This window comes from Rhea americana, unplaced genomic scaffold, assembly GCF_003343005.1.
Source record: "Rhea americana isolate MKP2758 unplaced genomic scaffold, rheAme1 scaffold_163, whole genome shotgun sequence".
Taxonomy (NCBI): domain Eukaryota; kingdom Metazoa; phylum Chordata; class Aves; order Rheiformes; family Rheidae; genus Rhea; species Rhea americana.
Genome location: NW_028185739.1, coordinates 1,763,654 through 1,776,486, shown reverse-complemented (window position 1 = coordinate 1,776,486; position 12,833 = coordinate 1,763,654). Strand labels below are relative to the sequence as shown.

The 12,833-nt window shown below is 49.2% G+C and overlaps 1 protein-coding gene across 3 annotated transcripts in view; it reads left to right on the top strand.

The window, feature by feature from the left end:
* The window catches only part of PLXNA2 (plexin A2), a 165,909-nt gene that overhangs the window by 4,242 nt on the left and 148,834 nt on the right, over window positions 1-12,833 (top strand). The window contains exon 1 of one of the 3 annotated variants that reach the window (XM_085300420.1): window positions 2,490-2,528. The exons of 1 other annotated variant lie outside the window; for it this stretch is intronic. The gene's annotated coding sequence lies outside the window, so the exon portion shown is untranslated. Of the gene's footprint in view, window positions 1-2,489; window positions 2,529-2,682; window positions 2,754-12,833 lie in introns of those variants that run through there. One more of the 3 variants, XM_085300418.1, reaches the window with a different exon arrangement.

Genomic DNA, 12,833 nt, shown 5'->3' with positions numbered 1-12,833 from the left:
GGAGCCGGGCGCCGGCGGGCTCCCGGGCACGGCGAGCCCTCGCCAGGCCGCCGGAGCGGGGCCGCGCGGTCTGCTAACTAGAATGATGGGGAAGCGGCCGTGCGGCGAGCCGCCGCCGGGCCCCCTCGGCGTGCCGGTGTTTCGTGGGAGCCCGCTGCTCCCCGAGGGCTCTCTGCTGCTAATCCATTAGATCTGAGGGTTTTTCCTCCCTCCCTCCACCCTTTTCTTTATTCCCCCCCCCCCTTCTCTGGCAATTCAAACAGCGATGAATGGACAAAAATCCCTCAAGGGAAACATTTTTTCACTTAGTTACAAAGATTTCATGGCTAATTAGAGTAAATGTGGTTTTTAGAGTGTTAATCTCTTAACCAGCTTGGCGAGGAGGGCCACCACAACACGGAGAAGGGGGAGGCCCAGGGGGAGCTCGGCGGGGGCGGGGGGAAGGTACCGTCGAGCGTTTCGCAGCCGGCTACGTGCCTTCGTGATTGCCACCACGAGCATCCTGCGTGCGACCCGCTCCCAGCCCCTAATCCGCTGCGCCCCGGCCGCGCGCGCCTCCCGCCTGGCGACGAGGCCGCGTCCCGCGCGGCGGGAGCAGAGCTCGAGACGAGGCGGCGTTTGGGTCTGGGGAGGCCGCGAGCTCTTTGTGCGCGGCGAGCGGCTCGGGAGAGCCTCGGGGATGAAAAGAAGCGTGGACAAAAGGAGAATTGAGGGCAGCGCGGGGTCCTTGGGAGGCAGAGCCTGCTGCCTGGGGGGCTTTGTGTTCAGATGCTTTCTCTGCAGTTAAGATACATTCATATGTGTGTGTTGGTGTGTTTTGGTGGTGCCGGGCTCCTGGGCGGACGGGCTGCTCCTGGGCGGACGGGCTGCTCCTGGGYGGACGGGCTGCTCCGCGCCCTCCCGCAGCGCGCTCAGGCTGGCCGGGCAGCGCCGTCCCACCTGCAGTTCTCACCAGAGGTGGATGTCTTGGACCGTGTGAAAAGTCAGCTCACCCTCGGGAAGGGGATTTGCTGGCAGCACTCTCTGTTTTTCCTTTCCCCTGCCCGTTCTGCCCTTCCTCGCCGGCGCCGGCGTTTCCAGCCTGGTTTGACTTGGCTCCAGATGGCTCCGGCCAAGCAGGACTAGCAGTTCCTGAGCCGGCCAGGCGGCCCGCTGCCCGCGCTCGACCGCTGCTCTGGGCATGGTGCAGGGGAAGCTTTGGGAGGTGGTGGGAGCGAGCGGGATGCGAGCTTGAAATACCTCCTGGTCCCGCTAGAGGGGATCCTCCGGATCAGGCTGGAGGAGCCGAGCAGGCGGCCGTGTCGCAAAAATAAAAATAAGAGCGGCTCCTGGCAGAGCTCCRCTAGAGCGGGGCCCCCGGGTCGAGCTCGAGCCGCCGGGCCCTGGCGTGGGGGCAGAAGGGGCATCGCGCGGGCGATGGCGCCTGCAGCTCTGACCCGTGGTTTCGCTGGCCGCTGCGAGCGGCGCTCRTGGCGCGGGCAGTGCGATCTGAGCGCTCCCCGGAGCCTGCCGGGGCTGCCCGGCCCCGCTCCCGGCCCCGGTGCGAGCGCAGCGGGTGTCAGGGTGCTGCTGCTCCGCCGCGGGTGCTCTGCTGGGTCTTTGCTCCGGGCTGCAATCCGCYGGCGCGTTTCCGAGCGCCCGCGAAGCGTTCCCGGCCCGGCCGCGCGGCAGGGCGCCGGGAAAGCGGTGCCCTCCCTTGTTTTGATGCACTCGCTGCAATCGCCGCTTGTCCRTGGGCGAAGCTGACCCGGGAGGCCCGGGGGGCTTGGGACGAAGAGTGAGACAAATGTGTCACATTGGGAAAATTTAATCCTGCTTCGCCTAGGCTAAAACAGCATTCGGAAGAGGAGATGAAAGGCCTCAGAAACGCTAACTCTGCTAGCGGTAGCCTGTTCGGAGCAGGCGACCTCCGAGCGGTGCAACGGGGCTCCGAGGGGCGGCGGAGGCTCCTCGGCGGAGGCTCCTCGGCGGAGGCTCCTCGGCGGAGGCTCCTCGGCGGAGGCTCCTCGGCGGAGGCTCCTCGGCGGAGGCTCCGGCCAGCTCGGCGGCCGGGCTGCGGGGCAGGCGTGGGTGAGGTGCAGGGGCAGGCAGCAGGGATGCACGGGCAAATCTCCTCCCCTCCGGAGCGGGACCTGGCTTTTTCCCCGCGAGGAGGTGGTGGGATGAGGAGGGCCTTTCTCTTGGGGAGGCTGGTCCCGGCGTGTATCAGGGCAGATGAAAGGAAACTGCTTATTTTGCTTTCAGCTCTTGGCTGGCTGTTAACAGCCCTTGGAAAACAGCAGTGTCGGTTTGCGCGGCGGCAGCGGCAGGTCGGCGTCGGGCTCGGGAGCACTGGTTGCCCTTTACCTTGTCTCAGGAAGCYGAGCGGTGGGAGGGAAAACAGGAAACCTCTTGGGCAGTGCTTCGCTGCTTGCTCGCTCACGCAGCCCGCGGGGTGGGAAGGAAGCTGATCCGCCTCGGTTGTCCAGGAGCCTCTGGCAGACCCTGACTCAGCTTGGAGCAAGTTACTCATGGTATTTCCAGGCTCGGTGAGTTTGGGCACAGATGCCTCCTGGAGACACCTGCGTGTAGCTCTTGCTTTGTAGCAGTTTCGCATCYCTGATAAGAGAAAGCTGGGCATCCCCCATGCACGTGGCGGTGGGGGGAAGCCTGTGTGCGGCGTCTGGGGCTCCCGCGGTGAGGCTCAGCATCGCCAGATCCCGTACTGCTGGGAATCTGTCAGGAGAACAGCAGAAACCTGGAGACCTTCGGAGGTATTTCTCAGTGCTTGTGCTTACACCAGGTTAACTAGTTATTAACCTTGACATAATGGGTGCAAGTGTACAAGGAATCGGTATAAAATTTTGGTTTATAGGGATCTGATCCTGTACATAGGTCTCCCATTTTGTTGTCTAAGCAGAATTGTCAATTTTAAGCATAAAAAATGAGTTTGAGCACTAAGATTTTGAGATCATGTATAATACTTAAAACAGAGAGGTTCTGAACTCTTTTTTGAGCTCTTGCTTCCAAATTTCTGGGCTTTCAGTTTGTCTTGTCAAGTTTTTCTTCATAACCTACAGTGGCCATTTTCCTCCAGGAGTGGAAAGCTGAGATTCCAGCCGTTACAGGAATGAGCTTTAACGAAATCGTGCACCTCGCTGGCATTATTAACATTTCCCAAGTCACGTCACTGAAATGCAGGATTTCCCTCTTTGTGAATGCTACAAAAGCAGCAGTARGAACCACAAACTACAGCGTGTTGGTTGTGAAGGTAGCCGCTATGAGGGATTCGTGTGTAGCCAGTTCATATTAAGATCTTTGTTCCCTGTGGCTGGGCAGATTTATTGATGTCAGAGCAGAAAAATGGTAAGTTGGCTGCTTAACAGGGATGTTACAGTTCAACTCCATAAAACATGCAGGCTGTCTCCTTTACTCATTCATTTGCCAAGTACCCAAAAAGTCGCAATGACAGGAGTGGAGGATGGAGCACTGCCCTCATGATCATATTTCCTGCCTTTGCTGGTTTATGTCACAGCCTGTTATGTTATTTAAAAAAACACTTGTGAATTTCCTCCCGGTTCCAATGAAGTGCGAAGAGGTGGGGCAGAAAAGGGAGCATGTCAACAGGTTTTGTAACCAGCTAAGTTATCCTTCTCCTGAAGATTTGCTGTCTTGCAGGTTGTAAATTGGAACTTAAGCTGGAAAATGGGAAGTCCTGTTCTCCTGGGCGCTTGAGAGAAGCTGGCTGCAGCTTTGCCCCAGYACGACTTCATAGCACAGTAAAGTCCAGCATCAAAACCCTGATTCAAATTTTCACTCTAGTTACTAAACTATTATGACTGGGAGACCCCAGATAACCTGTGTGATTCAGGGGACATCTTGGTACAACTGCGTATACTGCAAGYGTCTGAGTCATCTCGGTTTTTGACAAGAAGTGATTGTGCGGATGGTAGTCCTCACCTATTTTAACAAAATCCAGATGGACATATGAAAGCATTGGTTAGTTCAGGTACCCGGATGCAAACTTCACCTATACTAATGCATGCTCCAAACACTTCTTCTGATGTTTTCATTTGATTAAGTGTTGATGCTGAGGGCAGGATACAGTAATTAAGAATGAAGATGCCTAAATGCCTTTCTTGGTTCAGCCACTCACTCGAGGAGATGTGGGTCAATTGGAAGGGCTAGACTTCAGTCAAGGCTGGGCTGCTGGGTGAGAGCTGGTTTTCCTTTTTTTTCTTTTAAGAATCAGCTTGTTATGTATTTATTGAATGTTTTCCAGAGCTGCCACTTGCATAGTTGTATGGGAAATAACTTCTTCTCAAAATCTAGAATAAGTAAATTGGAAGTAAGATCTTCTCAAAATCCACCTTAGAATGAAAATTGTTTTCATGTTTGCTCTTGAATCTGTTTAAAAATTCTGGCCTTTGTTGTGGGCCCATCTGTTTTTCTGACCACTGTATCAATTTAACATTATGGAGGTATCATCTGTTCTTTTACAGAAGTTGGAAGGACTAGATGAAAAACATTTGCAATACGTAATCCATTTGGCTGAGAGAGGATACAGTGACAAAAGCTTCACTCTGGACTTTTTCTTTCCAACAATTTGTTCTCAAGTTTTCTTTGCAGTTAGCAAGGAGTTAATTGGAGCAGCGGYGATGGGCCCTCCTTTGATCAGCGGGCTGCGTTAGGTTTGGTTAGACTGGCAGATGAAGAGCCTAATGGAGCAGGAATYGTGTTAAAGGCCCATTTGGTGGTAACAGGTTTAGACAGTCTTTAAAATCTCATAGCAACCAAGGAACAGGAACAAGCACTCCAGAGTTCATTAGAAGAAAGCCGTAGGAGCCCTTTTGCTTGTCCAYGGGTATATAATAAGGCGCTGATATAAGTACTTGCGTAACTTGGCTTTTCAAGGAATAAATTGTGTGGCAGGGGCAAATCTGTTACATCAGTTCCACCAAATAAATATTCTGACTTGGAGTTTGTCACAAATTGTCTTGGGCTGAGTTGAGAAGTGCTAGAACTAATTCTCAGAGCCTCTGCTTTTGTTTCTCTCTTTTAAGGACTTCCAAGCATGTTGTATAACTTCTTTTGAAAAAAAAGAAAACATGCTCAGGGTATTGGGTCACCAGGAGGCTTAACCTCAGAAGTAAAATTTGGGTGGGATTGAACTGACTTTGCAGATGGAGATCTTCACTTTTGAGTGTGTATTCAGTAATATGAATTTTCTTACTATCCATTTCCATGTAGCTTATAAGAAATGACTTGTAAATGAGACCTTGGTCTTGGTGAGTGAGACCTCTATCACTTTTAACAGGAGTAGTGATTTTTGGTAGTCAAATTAAAGAGCTAGCTACTTTCTAAATTTTCTGGGCTGAGCAGCCCAAGATTGTGCCATGTGGAGTCAATATTAACGCTGATTTATAAACACAGAAATAGTTTTGAAACTTYAAAAATATTTTTTTAAGAGAAGCTTGAGCTCAAAAGTTTGCAGAGATGTATCTGGACAATTATTTATTTATTAGTGCTGCTAATGCCAAGGTCATGGGTTTAATCCCTGTACGAGGCTATGCGGAGGGTTGGACTAGATGATCTCTAGAGGTCCCTTCCAACCTTACCATTCTATGATTCTATCTTTTGCCATAAAAAATTGTAGCTGAGATATATAGGCGATTTCTGAAGTTCACATTAAAAATACTTTATTATATTTAACATCCACACTTGAGACTACTGTTTTTGCTTCTCAAAGATACTGAATGTCTAGGAGCTCACATAGTAAGACTTATTGCAAACCTTCTGAAGGTACGCTTGTCCCTGTGATGGGACACCAGCATGTGCATGCCCTGCCCTGGTGAGCAGGGTGAAGTCAGTGGCTGGCAAGAGGAAGCAACCCACCTTCCCCATAAAGTAGGAAWCATTAATTTCCTTGTAGTTTAGTTTTTCTCACATATTTGAGTTTGGCTAATGGTGTCACAAATCTTAAGGCAGGTCAGTTGGAGTTTGCTTCTGGCCTCTAAGAAATGATGGAAGCAGCATTGATGAGATCTTAGAAAATCCACAGATTTTCCTCAGAGCCACGTGGAAACACATCTCCTAGCATAGAGAGTTTCTTTAGGCCAACTGTCTTGGTCCCGTAGTTTCAGTGGAAGTTCACCAGCTCTCAAGCCATATATAGCTGAAATCATTGAGTTTTGCTTTGTTGTTGTGCCCAACATGAATTTTGCATAAATGCCTTGTGAAAAAACTGGAATGACAATCTGTKCTTGCATTAAAAGAAATGTGTACAAAAGTGAAACAGGTGAAAGTATTCCTACRGAGAGAGAGAACCTGGGCAGCTTCTCCTGGGGGGCTGCCTCCCCTGTATTTCGCAGAGCAAACCGTCCTTTGCAGCAGGCATGTTCCCTCAGTCTGCCAAGGTATCAGTGAAACCCTGCAGCAGATTCTGCTGCAGCTTGCTGCACTCTTGGATCTCCAGATGTTTTATGGAGTCAAGGAAATTTCAYTGTTGGTTTTTAACCTGTGGCACTTGGTTGAAATTTGCTCCTCGGTCTTGTGTCTGGCCAGGGGCGATGTATGCCGGCGTCCCTCTGCATGGGCTGTGGTGCTGGTGTGTGCTTGGGCTTCTGCAGTGTCCTGAAAAATGGGACTGGCAGGGAYAGGGGCTACTTGCGCTCTCCAACGGGAGCGGGGCCAGAACAAGACAGCTTCCACGGAGGAGTGTTGAATTAAAGGGTGTGCTAGGAATTTTCAAAGCAGGCAGACTTTGCTGCATTCCTGTGAAATATGGCCTTACAAGTCCTTGAAGGATTTATTGTTTTCCGGGCGCTGCTGGATCTAGTCCGATAGGCTGGATATAGGAAGGAAATGACTCAGTTGCTCTACAGACAAGTGCAGCTTTGAAATTCAAAGAGGCAGGAGACAGCTGAGAGGCTCCAACTCATTCCCATCGGGAGTTGGGTTCTTGTGCGTCTATTATTCTTTATGCGTAGCACTTGAGGGTTGCAGTCTGCAAACGGGGGAGAGGGTGGGAAGGAAGGAGGCTCAGCTAGGCCGTGCTCACGCACGGTGAATGAGCCGATGCCTCRAAGACCTTGCAGTGTGAGGACACCATGAGAGAGCAGGTGAAGGCACATGGGGCTGGGGGAGGGCTCGAGRGCGTGCTGTTGCAAGGCCTGCATTTGGTTTCCGAAGCAGCTGCTGGGCTGTGCTGCTGCCTGGCCATTGCTAATTGATTGCTCTGCTAGGGGCACAGTGCAGGGCTGAGCTTGAAAACAGATGTGTAACAGCTTTCAGGTTTTCTGAAGATCATTCTCCCCCTGCTTGGAGGAGTTCAGAAGCGCTGATCCTCCCAGCAGATGAGCTGTATGAGGAGCTGAGGCAGTCCTCGCTGCCTTCTACTGCAGCAATTCATTCTGCTTGTCTCTGCTTCTCTTCCCTTATCTCCTTTCCTCTTGCCTGTTTTATCTGGAGCTGGGCCTGTGGTCCCTGGTGTTTGCACTTTGAGCTGCACAGAGATTTGCCACAGAAAGTGGAGAGAAATATTAATGATTCTGCAGGACGAGTTCAGGCTTTTGGAACTTTTACCAGCATCAGGCTGTCCAGTTCCTCTTAGCTAGTCTTCTGCCTCATGCTGCAATTTCTGGTTCTTGGCAGATGTGGACCTAAGCAAATGCCTTCTCCATCCTATTATCAGCTTGGTTGGAGAGAGAGAGGTTTTAACATGACAGTAAGATCCTTACCGAAGAAACAAGAGTCAATGTTAAAAATAAAGAAAACAAGACAGCTTGTTTCATCTAAACAGAAGGGTTATTAAACAGGCTTGAATTAATCAGTGATCTGCCAGAGCTCTGAAATTGAAAAGCAGGGCTGAGGAGCATGGTGTGTAGATGAGTGGAAAGGAGCTGCTTTCTCAGGTAGACGTTMGCATCCAAATGCTGTAGGGGAGGAGACAATGTTCCGTTGATGGTGGGACTCTCAGCTCCCGAGTGCAAACCCTGGGGGTGTCCGTCTGTCAGCACATCGGCTTCCTGGGTACTAACAAGCACTGGTGCAGGAGACCTGCTGGGCCCCTGCGAAAGACCCGCTGCTGTCCCAATGGCTGTGGGCTCTGCAGAAGTTGCTCGCTGTCATGTTCTGTAGCAGACAGGGAAGGAAAGGTAAATGCTTTAGGTTTCCTAGGATTTGGGCATCTCAAAGCACTTTAAAAAATGCATCAAGCACCTCAGTGATGCACTTTAAAGAGCAGGCCTGGAGAGGCAAAGGAAYTGATAAAGCTCATGTTGATTATACTTAATAGCATATACTTGCGCTAAGAGACAGGCCCAATGCAAGGCTGCTTAATGGTCTCTGAAGGGTTCTTTAGTGCTATGTGGCTTTCTCCATCAGCCACATAGTTCAGGTTTGTTGTTAATTTAAGGGCTTTTTGCTAGTTGCAGTCTTCCTTTCCAAATTTTTGTGATCCAGTGGTGGTACCTGAAAAGTAATTTCTTCTGCAGTGTAGATTTGACTTGACGCTTACTGCTCACAAATCAAAAAGATAAATAATTCCATTCCAGAATGGGRTCATCATGTGGCTGGTAAACACCTTCCAAATGGGGAACGTGTGTCTGAGTGCGCACGTAAGCAGTTGCGTGTTCTTAACAATTTCAGCGTGCTGCTGGCTGAGTGAAATCTTTAGCCACACAGTTGGGGATTCAGCATTTCAGAATGTAATTTTAACAAATGTATGATTTCCTGGTTTACTTAGGTAACAGCACTGTGGCTACTGTGTAAATACATCTGGCTGCCGTAGGGAGTGCTGGAGATAACGAACACCACTCACCGCACAGGGCTGGCACAGCCAAAGGATTTCTGTTTCAGGATTTTTGTTTAATGGAGTGGCTGGGGACCCGTTTAATTTGGAGCTGGGGTTCTTCCCTTGCCTGTGGTGCACTTGGAGTGAGGCCAGGAGAAGCTGCTGCTTATTTTTCTCCTCCAGTTCGGTGGCCGCTCTGATCTTCCCTCGTGCTGTACAGTAATACTCTCTTGTAATAAACTGCAGCTGGAAGTCACCTGGGGGAGAAGATGCTGGGCTGAAGCTCAGGAGATAAAATTCCTAGCTTTGCCACTGGGACCTTTTGACTAGCCTTGGGCAAATCATTTAATCTGCTTGTATCTAAGGTCACTGGGCATTAAATTCTGTTTCACTGGGGATAAAGTCCATTAATAATTATAAGATGCTCAGATACAYAAGTGATGTGGGGCTGTATAAACCTCAGTCCATCAAGACTCAGGTGAGACACTATTAAAAGCATTTTCTAAAGGAARTACTGGCATAGACTGTCTGGAGAGGTTGTGAACTCTAGTTTTGGAGGTCTTTAAGGACGAGTTAGACAGACATCTCTTTGCGAATGATAGATACATGCGATTCTCGTAGCAGGAGGCTGAATTAGACACTTAGAACTTTCTAGCCGTGAATTTTATGATTTACTGTTATCCAAAGCCATTGACATGTTTATGCAGGTTTGGAAGAAACTGAATTTCCCAAAACTTGAATAAACCATTTATGAAACTTAAGAAGTGATGAATTTTCCCTTCCCTTTGTATCATGTTTCAAAGCAACCGGGAAAATATGGAGTCTCTTCTGCTCTGTGCTCCAATATATGGTGGTGTTGCCTTCCTGGATTCTACCCGAAGTGACTGTATGTGAATAAAGTCCTCTTCCCAGCACCTTTTCTATTGATGCAAGATAATTTAAAAGCTATTTTGCTAGTGTTCTTAAATCTCAATAGCTGCCAGCTGTAGTTTCTAAGATAGCAGGTGTAAAGTATCAGCACAGTGAAAGAAAAAGGTATCTAATTTCTGCCACCTAGGTATTCTGGTTGATTATGAATTTTGCCGGATGTTGTCTTAGGGTGGTTGGTTAATTGTCTCCAGCTGCAATGAACACCATGCTGGAGAACGCACGAGTCGTGTTGGAGCCCCAGCYGGAATCCTGCCTTAGGTTTGCCCGTGGCTCCCTTGGACACGGTTACAGWTTTGCCAGTGTTAAGGAAACACCTCCTTGCTGTGTCACACGGACATTGAAGGATCCTCGGGTTGCAGGTCGCAGAGGTGGCAGCGTCTGTGTTCGTGTGATCATTGTTATTGAGGGAGAATAGCTTTGCTGTGCTGAAAGAACCTGTGGACGCAGAGGCACTGAGGGGTGGAAAGGAGCTGTAAACCGCTGCCGCGTCCACGCTTTGCTATGGTAGTTTATGCCTGATAACTCCCCTTTGGTTTCAGAGTATTTTCATCAATTGGACATTAGATTATGTCATGTTTGAAAGCATTATCCTCATCTCACAGGTGAAAAAAATGAGGCTAAGAGTAATATGTCTTGCCCAGGTCTGTTCAGCGTATCTGGGACAAAGGCAGGAATGAATAGTGAGACYGCCTGGACCATTGCTCAGGTTGCTACACTGTGCTGTCCACACGGCGACTGCTAGGATGAGATTTGCACCAGGTCTCTCTCCCTGGGTTTTTCTGCTTCTCKTTACCCCAGACCTGTTGGTATGTGGACGCTCAGGAGGGAGATGGAGGGGAAGAGGCAGCTTATCCGGTACATGTTGTATAAACAATATCCGAAGTCTGGACAATATGAACAAATTTTGCGCATATTTCATGCAATCATGTTTGTTATCAGGGAAATGCCTTTTCAGGTCTGGGTTTCAGTCTTCCCCTCCTCTTCCTTGTCCCAGGACTGGAGGAAGCAATAATCACAATACTGTATTTTGCCCTCTTAACTCTTTCTCAGAAAGCTGACAACAAGCCTGTGAAATACCATCCCCATGAATAAGCAGCTCGGAGGAAGAGGGCGGGCAGCAGGGATGCAGCTCCGGAGTTTGCAAGTAGTTACTGATTCTGGCCGCTGGTGTTAGCCGTGCCGGAGCCCTGGCTGCTCGAGTGGGAAACAGGTACTGCGCAAAGGCAGCAAAATAAAAGCGTGAGGCAAAGAGGTTGGTTTTTGTCTAAAACCAAAGGGGTTCAGTGTTGCAGGTTATGCTTTAAAAAGGCATGATGTTCCCCATCCCTGTGGTTCAGTAACCTCTGTGTTGTCCTMCCTCATGGAGGGGAGACCATGGAAAATGCCAGGATTTACAGCTCCCACAGTTGCTGGAAGCTATCTGGCTTTAAAAGCAGTTGAACCAACAAACCTGGTGGAAGGTTTTCCCACAAAATCAGATGTAAAGAGTTTCCTATTTCCACTTGGAGATAGGAGTATTTTCAGGATGAAGGTGCAGAACCAAGCTTAGCTCTAGCGAAGCCTCTCCTCACTGGACGCTTGCACAGCATCCCTTCAGTGCAGATGAAAYGATCGCACTTTGATGATAAGCTTTTTCCAGGGGTTGGACAGCTAACCAGTGAGGGACTCATGTGCAGAGGGCTGCCAGACAGCTCGCTAAAGTTTTACAAATTGCTTTGATTTTTGTTACAGTTAGAATATTCTAAAAAGCCTAAACAAAAGACTCTAGGAGCYGTAGTTGTTGTTATGTATTACAAAAAAACATAATTACTTCACATCAAGCTGTGGATAATTTCAGWTGGTGTCAAATTCTGAAGTAAGCTATGGAGCTGGCTGTTAAACACTGTATGCTGCTGCACTTCATTGGTGCTAATGCTGTGGTCTGAGGAGATGGAGACGTGAGCCAACCTGCACCAAAATGAAGGAATCGCATCTTCCACGCCAGTACCCGCCTGCTGCGGGAAGGGCTAGGCTCCTTGGTCGCTGCAGCAGGTTGTCCCCGTGGGCTCTCAGCAGGTTTGCTCTCAGGAATGCGTGCAAAAATCAGCTGTTAGTGTATCAAATGTGTCAAGGTTTTTCTTACTGGAGAAAGAGGTGGCAGCACTCCARCTAGTGAAGGTTTCAGTAGGACTGTTAGAGAAGAGGGAATTTGGCAGGGTGGTCTTCGTCTCCTAACTACTGTAGCTCAGCCTAAGAGGCAGGACTGAGACAAACTTCAGATAAGGACTGGGAAGTTCCCAAAGTCYAGAGATGCGTAGATCAGATGGTTTGACGCAGGTCTTTTGTCCAACTAAAACAAAGCAAARCCCTATTAATTTTCCTAATGTCTGTCTCTGTAGCTGAGAAATCCTGAATATCATTTCCTCAAAGGGGACAGATCGCTGCGACAGCTTGAGTGGTTCAAAATCCATTTCACGGAAAAATTCCTGATCAGCTCCAGGAGAGATGCAGACCAGGCAGATGCTTTCTCACCGGCTCCCGAGAAATGGCCATGCCCTCAACCTCTCCCCAGCATTCCAGTTGGCAGATACTGAGCAGAGTCACCGTAAAGGGAAGGGGTCAGGCTGGTGCAAGGGTGATGTTGTTCCAAATGGTTTGTTCTTGTATTTTAGTTTATATAGTGTAGCCTGCCCTTTTGGTGACCCTTCCTATAATTCTGGGGAAATTCTGACAGCTTGGTGACCTACAGAGGAGGTCAGCGGAGAGAGCCAGCCTATCTCCCTGCTCCTGGCCTCAGAGCAATGAATCTTATTTGACTACAAGAATCAAAAAGGGCAGAATCCACTTTCAGCTTAGAAAATAATCTTAGGCCAGTTCTCGCCCTCCTCACAAGCTCATTCATTTCTTAGGAGGCTTCGTTCTGTGAGACAGCTCCCCAAACTTGTATCGCCTTAGGAGAGAAAAGATAGTGTGTTTTATTGTCTGCTCTGCTCCCTCTTTTCAGGAGTCTTTGAAGACTCCTTATGGCCTCCAGGCCGTGAGCGCAGCACACTGGGACAACCTGGGAAAAACATATGGCGCTTTGATGATGAAAGCTGAGGCCAAGAGGGCAGAGGTTGGGAGAGGGCTGTTGTCAAGATGCCACTGCATC